The 9,656-nt window shown below is 36.7% G+C and overlaps 2 pseudogenes across 1 annotated transcript; one reads left to right on the top strand and one right to left on the bottom strand.

Moving 5' to 3' along the window:
• Positions 1-628: 628 nt before the first annotated feature.
• LOC105882632 (PRELI domain containing protein 3B pseudogene) lies at positions 629-1,650 on the bottom strand (annotated as a pseudogene). Its single transcript, XR_001159349.3, has one exon. The product of XR_001159349.3 is annotated as a PRELI domain containing protein 3B pseudogene (transcript).
• A 2,260-nt stretch (positions 1,651-3,910) lies between these two features.
• Positions 3,911-7,615, top strand: LOC105882633 (leucine--tRNA ligase, cytoplasmic pseudogene; annotated as a pseudogene).
• Positions 7,616-9,656: the final 2,041 nt, after the last annotated feature.

Genomic DNA, 9,656 nt, shown 5'->3' on the forward strand with positions numbered 1-9,656 from the left:
GTGTTGACCTGTGTCTTACTTTTTTATTCAGCCTGACAAAGTGCATTTTAATTGGAGTGTTTAGTCTATTTATTAAATAAAATTATTGATATAATTTGCTTTAATTCTACCATCTTGCCACTCGTTTTCTGTCCATTTCCTCTGTTCTTCATTCTTTTGTGCATCCTTTCCTGTCTTAAATTAATTGAGTACTTTTTAGTATTCCATTTTCTCTATTGGTTTTTTTTTTCTTTGATACAATAAAATTTTGTTTTTGTTGGAGTCATATATTACTTTAGAGGTAATTTTCACTCCAAAAATATTTAAGTACAAAACCAAAACACTGGTTTTTAAAGGTGGTTTATAGCAGAGCAAGTTATTTTATACAAATTAATATCTTTTAAAAGTATATAATTTCTCCTTTTAAAGTGAGTTCTTTCATGCAAGCTGTTGAAGTTACAGCAGGAGAGCAAGCTCTGCTTTGTTCTGGGGTTGGTCCAAAGCCAGGTAGAGTTCCAATGTATGAAAAGCTTTCAAATTCTACCTTAAGGAGAGTCAATGTCAATACCAATTTCAAAGTAAACTTAAATTTAAGAAAACTTAAATTTTCATATAAACACTGGAAACCTCAAAATTAGCCATTTCAAACAACACTAATTTCAGATGATCCCTTTTATTTAGAAGCCCTGTAACTCTGTTTTGATCAAAAGTCGCATAGCCTTAAATCAGCTTATTAAAAAAAGAAAAATTCTACCTAAAATATAGTTGTATTTTTTAAATAACAAATAAATATTGCCAGCTTGGAGAGACCTGGGGCACCCAACGTTATCTACCAACTTGTATTATCGTTTTTCTAAAAATGCTGCTGCTGCCATTGGAGTCCTTATGCTTCCTCTTGCTGAAGCTGTCAGTTCTTCAATCTCGGCATTTAATTTACGTATTACCCATTCCATTGCTTCTCGGCCTTTATGAGCATTTGAAGATATGGTACTTGCCATCAGTCCTTCAAGGTAACTGCTAAGGCTAACTCCTTTCACAGTGATTATGGCTTCTTGAGTCAAAATAGTTTTTTCTGGGTCCTGGGGATGTGGTTTGTACATAAGTCTCTTATTTACTGAAACCATATTTGTAAATGAAGTATGAGTAGATTTAAGTTCCATTGTTTTCTCTACAGGATCAACTACAGAATGTTCTTGCACATATGTTTTGGTTCTTGCTGCACCAATAAGAGACTTCACAATGGAAGGCAGTCCCCACTCTGTGCTCAGAAGTCTATGGCTGTGCAACTTTCCGGAGGGATCTACATGTCTGTCCAACACATCAACTCCCACCACACTCGGGTTAATAGGGTTTGGGTGTTTCTGCATTGCAGCCGTGGTGACAGTTTCCCATAGGTGGTCAAAGACATGCTCCGAAGTCCAGATCTTCATGGTGCGGACAATGAGGCAAAGAGGCTACACACCCAGCACCCGGGCGCCTAGGCCGGCCGCGCAGCGCGCAGGCGCCGTGGGGCCCTACGCGAGGGACTCTATTGGTTTTTTAATTATACCTCTTTATACTTTTTGTTTTAGTAATTGCTTTAGGAGTCACAATATGTATCCTTAACTTATCATACTTCATCTTGAAATAATATAGTATTCACACATAATTTGGGATTCTTAAAATAGTATAATCTCATTTACCTACAGTCCACCTTTTTTATCATTGTCATATACTATATTTCTATATATATACTGTATTTAATATTATATAAATTGTAAACTTTGTACAAATTATATAAATAGTAACACTATAATGTTACTATAAAAGTAATACTATTATAAATTATATAAATAGTAACAATACAATGTTACTACTTCGTGCTAAAAAGTTCATTAACTTTTAAATAATTTAAGAAAATTAAAATATAATGTATTTATCCACATGTTTCCCGTATGCCACATTCTTCGATTCCTCCTATAGATCCAAATTCTTTCCAGTACCATCTCTCTTCAGCTTGAAGAACTTCCTTTAGCATTTCTTGGAGTGTAAGTATGCTGTTCAAAAATTCTCTCTGGTTTTATTTAACTGAATATGTCTTTATCTGCCTTCATTTCTGAAAGCCATCTTCACTGGATATTTAATCCAAGATTGATAATATATTTCTTTCAGCAATCTAAAGACATTATTCCATTGTCCTCTGCCTTTCTATCTTTATGATAAGAAGTCAGCTATCATTGTTCTCTTACATATGAATTTTTATTTGGTTACTTTAAAGAAATTTTTCTAGTTTTAGTTTTCAGAAGTTTGACTATCAAATATTTGGATGTGGTTTTCTCTGTATTTATCTTGATTGAGATTCACTGAGCTTTCTATATTTGTCAGTTAACTGTTCTTGACCAATTTCAGACAATTGGTGGGAAGAGGAATTATCAAAGTTATTTTAAAATCTTCGTTTGCTAATTTCAACCCCTAGGTTGTCTGTGGATTTGTTTATACTGATTGATTTTTTTGTCTTGACTATAGGTTATATTTTCCTGATTCTTCATATGTATGGTATATTTTTTTTAATTTTGGAACAGTCTCAAGTTTTCAAGGAAGTTGAAACTGAAGAAAATTTTTTTGCTTGTTTGTTTTCTTGATACAGGGTTTCAGTCTGTTGCCCAGCTGGAATGCAGTTGCATGATCATAGCTCACTGCAACCTCAAACTCCTGGGTTCAAGAGATCCTCCTGCCGTAGACTCCTGAGTAGCTGGGACTACAAGTGTGTACTACCACACCCAGCTAATGTTTTCTATTTTTTTATAGAGACAGGATCTCACTATATTGCTCAGGCTGGTCTCGAGCTCCTGGCTTCAAGCAGTCCTCCTGCCTTCAAGCAATCCTCCTGCCTCAGCCTCCCAAAGTGCTGGCTCTGGCCCCCAAATATTTTTTTTCTCTGAATTATTTGAAAGGCAATTTCTAACAATATGCGCTTTGACCACTGATCACTTTTGTATGTATGTATTGCCTATCACAAGGATAGTTGTCAACGTAACCTAATGGAACCATAAAAGTCAGGAAACTAATGCTACTATATTACTATCATCTCATTTTCAGATGGATTCAAGTTAATTATCTCAATACTGTCCTCTACTATAAAACATTATAGTCCAGAAACTCATGATGTCTCTGTAGTCTCCTTCAGTCAATAATAATTTCTATCTTTCCTTGAATTTCATGATCTTGACTTTCAAAGATTTTAGGACAATTATTTCATAGCATAGCCCTCAATACAGATTTGTCAAGTTTCTCCATGGTATTTAGTTATGCATCATTGGCTGGAATATCACCAGAATGAGCTGTATCTCATAGGTGGGACATGATTTTTATTTATCTCACTAATGGAACAAATTGTGCACAGAAAATTTACCAAGATATACTATATTCTGAGCCACAAAAGTATGTTTCAATATATTTAAAAGGATTCAAGAAATACAAAGCGTTTTCTTTGATCAGAATAGAATCACAGTAGAAATCAAAAATAGAAAAATACTAGAAAATCCCTAAATATTTGGAAACTAAATACAGCATATATAAAAAATCTGTGGGTCAAGGAATAAATCAAATGAGAAATTTTAAAGCATTTTTTATTGAATGATAATGAAAACACAACATAGCAAAATCTGTAGGATGTTACTAAAACAGTACTTAGGGAAAAAATGTATAGCTTTAAATGCCTGTATTAGTATAGAAGACAAGCCTCAAATTAATGACCTTCTATTCCACAATAAGAAACTAGAAAAGAAGATTAAATTCAACCCAATGTAAGAGGAATAAAGACAATAATAAAGAACAGAGCAGGAGCAGTTGTGAAGCATGCACTTTCGTGTTGCAGGAGGCCGGCTTCTTCAAGAGGGAGGGGAAAGGTTGTAACCACTCCTTTGAGGGGGTCGCCGGGGACACTGTCGTGGATTTGTAGAGTTGGCTGGGTGGTACCATGGCAGAAAGAAAAGGAACAGCTAAAGTGGACTTTTTGAAGAAAATTGAGAAAGAAATCCAACAGAAATGGGATACTGAGAAAGTGTTTGAAGTCAACGCATCTAATTTAGAGAAGCAGACCAGTAAGGGCAAGTACTTTGTAACCTTCCCTTATCCATATATGAATGGGTGCCTTCATCTGGGACACACATTTTCTTTATCCAAATGTGAGTTTGCAGTAGGGTACCAGCGATTGAAAGGAAAAAGTTGTCTGTTTCCCTTTGGCTTGCACTGTACTGGAATGCCTATTAAGGCATGTGCTGATAAGTTGAAAAGAGAAATAGAGCTATAGGGTTGCCCCCCTGATTTTCCAGATGAAGAAGAGGAAGAGGAAGAAATCAATGTTAAAACAGAAGACATAGTAATTAAGGATAAAGCTAAAGGAAAAAAGAGTAAAGCTACTGCTAAAGCTGGGTCTTCTAAATACCAGTGGAGCATTATGAAATCCCTTGGCCTATCTGAAGAAGAGATAGTAAAATTTTCTGAAGCAGAACATTGGCTTGATTATTTTCCACCACTGGCTATTCAAGATCTAAAGAGAATGGGTTTGAAGGTAGACTGGTGTCGTTCCCCATTACCACTGATGTTAATCCTTACTATGATTCTTTTGTTAGATGGCAGTTTTTAACATTAAGAGAAAGAAACAAAATTAAATTTGGGAATCAGTATACCATTTATTCTCCAAAAGATGGAGAGCCTTGCATGGATCATGACAGGCAAACTGGAGAGGGTGTTGGACCTCAGGAATATACTTTAATCAAATTGAAAGTGCTTGAGCCTTACTCATTCAAATTAAGTGGCCTGAAAGGTAAGAATATTTTTTTGGTAGCTGCTACTCTCAGACCTGAGACCACGTTTGGACAAACTGTTGGGTGCATCCTGATATGAAGTACATTGGATTTGAGACAATGAATGGGGATATATTCATCTGCACCCAAATATCAGCCAGGAATATGTCATACCAGGGCTTTACCAAAGACAATGGTGTGGTGCCTGTTGTTAAGGAATTAATGGGGGAGGAAATTCTTGGTGCATCACTTTCTGCACCTTTAACATCATATAAAGTGATCTACGTTCTCCCAATGCTAACCATAAGGAGGATAAAGGCACTGGTGTTGTCACAAGTGTTTCTTCTGACTCCCCTGATGATTTTGCTGCCCTCAGAGACTTGAAGAAAAAGCAAGCGTTACAAGCAAAGTATGGAATTAGAGATGGCATGGTCCTGCCATTTGAGCCAGTATCAGTCATTGAAATCCCAGGTTTTGGAAATCTTTCTGCTGTAACCGTTTGTGATGAGTTGAAAATTCAGAGCCAGAATGACCGAGAAAAACTTGCAGAACCAAAGGAGAAGTAATATCTAAGAGGATTTTATGATGGTATACTGTTGGTGGATGGATTTAAAGGACAGAAGGTCCAAGATGTAAAGAAGGCCATTCAGAAAAAGATGATCAACATTGGAGATGCACTTATTTACATGGAACCAGAGAAACAAGGGATGTTCAGGTCTTCAGATTAATGTGTCATGGCTCTTTGTGACCAGTGGTACTTGGATTATGGAGAAGAGAACGGGAAAAAGCAGACATCTCAGTGCTTGAAGAACTTAGAAACATTCTGCGAGGAAACCAGGAGGAATTTTGAAGCTACCTTAGATTGGCTACAAGAACATGCTTGCTCAAGAACTTATGGTCTAGGCACTCCCCAGCCTTGAGATGAGCAGTCTGATTGAATCACTTTCTGATTCCACTATTTACATGGCATTTTACACAGTTGCACACCTGTTGCAGGGGGGTAACTTGCGTGGAAAGGCAGAGTCTCCACTGGGCATCAGACCACAACAGATGACCAAGGAAGTTTGGGATTATGTTTTCTTCAAGGAGGCTCCATTTCCTAAGACTCAGATCCCAAAGGAAAAGCTAGATCGGTTAAAGCAGGAGTTTGAGTTCTGGTATCCTGTGGATCTTCCAGTCTCTGGCAAGGATCTTGTTCCAAATCATCTTTCATATTACCTTTATAATCATGTGGCTATGTGGCCGGAACAAAGTGAGAAATGGCCTACAGCTGTGAGAGCAAATGGACATCTCCTCCTCAACTCTGAGAAGATGTCAGAATCCACAGGCAACTTCCTCACTTTGAACCAAGCTATTAACAAACTTTCAGCCGATGGAATGCGCTTGGCTCTAGCTGATGCTGGTGACACTGTTGAAGATGCCAACTTTGTGGAAACCATGGCAGATGCAGGTATTCTCCGTCTGTATACCTGGGTGGAATGGGTGAAAGAAATGCTTGCCAACTGGAACAGCCTAAGAAATGGTCTTGCCAACGCTTTCAATGATAGAGTTTTTGCCAGTGAAATGAATGCAGGAATTATAAAAACAGATCAAAACTATGAAAAGATGATGTTTAAAGAAACTTTGGAAACAGTATTTTTTGAGTTTCAGGCAGCGAAAGATAAGTACCATGAATTGGCCATAGAAGGGATGCACAGAGAACTTGTGTTCCGGTTTATTGAAGTCCAGACACTTCTCTTGGCTCCATTCTGTCCACATGTGTGTGAGCACGTCTGGACACTCCTGGGAAAGCCTGATTCAATTATGTATGCTTCATGGCCTGTGGCAGGTCCTGTGGATGAAGCCTTGATATGTTCCTCACAGTATGTCATGGAGGTACCACATGACCTTAGACTACGACTCAAGAACTATAGGACGCCAGCTAAAGGGAAGCAGACTGACAACCACCTCCGAAGCCCTCACATTGCACCATCTATGTGGGGAAGAACTATCCACCTTGGCAACATATCACCCTATCAGTTCTACGCAACCACTTTGAGGCCAACAGTGGAAAATTGCCTGATAACAAAGTCATTGCTAGTGAACTAGGCAGTTTGCCAGAATTGAAGAAATATATGAAAAAAGTGATGCCATTTGTTGCCATGATTAAGGAAAATCTGGAGAAGATGGGGCCTCATGTTCTGGATTTGCATTTAGAATTTGATGAACAGGCAGTGCTTATGGAGAATATAGTCTACCTGACTAATTCCCTTGAGCTAGAACACATAGAAGTCAAGTTTGCCTCTGAAGCAGAAGATAAAGTCAGGGAAGACTGTTGTCCTGGGAAACCACTTAATGTTTTTAGAACAGAACCTGGTGCGTCAGTTTCCCTAGTGAATCCCCAGCCATCCAGTGGCCACTTCTCAACCAAAATTGAAATCAGGCAAGGAGATAACTGTGATTCCATAATTAGGAGTTTAATGAAGATGGACCGAGGAATCAAAGACCTTTCCAAAGTGAAACTGATGAGATTTGATGATCCACTGTTGGGACCTCGACGAGTTCCTGTCCTGGGAAAAGAGCACACTGAGAAGACCCCTATTCCTGAGCATGCTGTTTTCGATGTGGACCTCATGAGCAAGAAAATTCATCTCACTGAAAATGGGCTACGGGCAGATATTGGTGATACAGTTATCTATCTGGTTCATAAACTCAAGCAAATTGGAGATTTATTCTGGTTTTTAGTGATACTACTCCTCCTCTGATTGTGCCTACTGATTTGCTATGAGAATCTTAGGCTAGACCAAATAGATTTCATGTCTAACCATTAAATTCTGCATGTAACCACAATTATACCAAGTCATCTTTGATTCACAGACTTAATAAATTTTTTTGTCCTTCTTTGGCCCTCTAAGAGAAATGGTTTGTGCCATACTTTTTTTTAATGATGTATACTTTATACTATTTATGAAGGCTAAGGAGTATCTAGCACCTTTTATAGTATATTCATTGGTGAAGTTAGCTATATTTCTTTTTATAAAAAGTAAGTTAGGAAAAAATAAAAAAAAATAAAAAATAAAAAAAATAAAAAAAAAATAAGAAAAAAGTAAGTTAGGCACTTCAGCATTTTTATACAAGGAAATCTCGATGATTTAAATGAGAATATTTTGACTTGACTGTGATCACTATTTTGTATGAAGAACAAATAGGTCCTACATTCTGTGAGACTTTTTAAAGCTTTAGTATGTTCAAATGACCACCAGTATTCAACGCTAATATCAAGAGTTTATAAGTTTATTTCATCTACACTAAATTTAGGCATTTTAAAAGAGGATCCTGCTCCCTCCCCCCCAAGAATCTGCATTTACCAAATTTGTCTTCAATCCAATTGTGTTTAAGGGTTATGCTATGATTATATTAAACATTTTTTCTTTTATTTCTTGCTGGAATGTGTTTTCATGTTCTCTGTGCCATCTACCTTTCATATGAGGAAAAAATGTAAGGCATTGACTAACAAAGAAGAAAAACATTTCTTTTTTCAATGGGTTTAATATGGGGAGAGACCCATTTTGATAACTCAAGGGAACCTGAATTCTGACTTTGAGGTCATATAAATAGATTTTATTGAGCTTTCTTATTTTTTCTCCACAATTAAAGATTATCAGGCCTAGGTAAATGTTTTATCATAGATTTATTGAAGTAAATCATAGAATGTTAGAACTGAATGATTCCTCAGAAATTATCAAGTACAAATCATCATTTATCTGCTGAGGGCAGGCAGTATCGCATAGTGGGGTAAGATTACATACTCTGAAGTCAATAGGTTAGATTTCCAATTCTTCCATTTGCTAATTGGGTGATCTTGGCCAATTACTCAGAGCCTTAGTGTCTTCATCTATAAACTGAAACTAATAATCATACCTGCTTTGTAGGCCTATTGTGGGATGTTTAGATGAATTGATCTAGGAAAATCATAAATATAGTGCAGTGCCTAGCAAGTAGTAAGCCTTTAGTAAACATTAGCAATGATGAAGATGATGACGAATATGTCAGGGTGTATTGGTTTAAGATTACTGTAAGCTATAATCATGTCCTTTATATTGGTACCTTTGGGACAACTGTTTCTTTGCATTCCTCTAGATTCTTTTGCTGCTCTCTTCAATCTTCATAGCCTTAGTTCCCCAAATCAAGCAGTGTTTCCTGATGTGTAAAAGCAAACCTACTTGTGTTTAACTTAGCTACCTAAACTGTGTATGCTTAGCCAAAAAAACAAATACAAAAGGAGAAAGGAAAAAAAAAAAAAAGAATACAGCAGAATGCAATGAAATAGAAATCACAAAAACAATAGAGAAAAGTATGACCAAAAGCTGGTTCTTTGATAATATCAGTAAAATTGACAAATTTCTGTCTAGACTGATAAGGGAAAAAGAAGCAGAGATGACACAAATTACCAATATCGGGAATAAGAGAAGTGACAGGTTCTACAAGTATTAAAAGGAAAATAAGAGAATATTGTGAATAATTTTAAGCCAATAAATTGAACAATATAGATATAATGGGCCAGGCAAGTGGCCCACACCTGTAATCCCATCACTTTAGGAGGCCAAGGCAGGAGAAATGCTTGAGGCCAGGAGTTCAAGACCAGCCTGGTCAACATAGTGAGACTTCATCTAGAAAAAATAAATAAATAACAATAATGGACAAATTACTTGAAAGATATGGACTACCAAATCTCACTTAAGAATAAATAAATAATATTATTTATACTGCTAGCCACACATTTATCAAACTAATTGAATTTGCAGTTAAAACTCTTCCTACACACACACACAGAAAGCCTCCTGCATGTCCAGAAAATTACAAATGTGAGGGAACTTCATAAATAATTTTTAATATAAGAAGTTATCTGTA

This window comes from Microcebus murinus, chromosome 8 (genome assembly GCF_040939455.1).
Source record: "Microcebus murinus isolate Inina chromosome 8, M.murinus_Inina_mat1.0, whole genome shotgun sequence".
Classification (NCBI taxonomy): Eukaryota; Metazoa; Chordata; class Mammalia; order Primates; family Cheirogaleidae; genus Microcebus; species Microcebus murinus.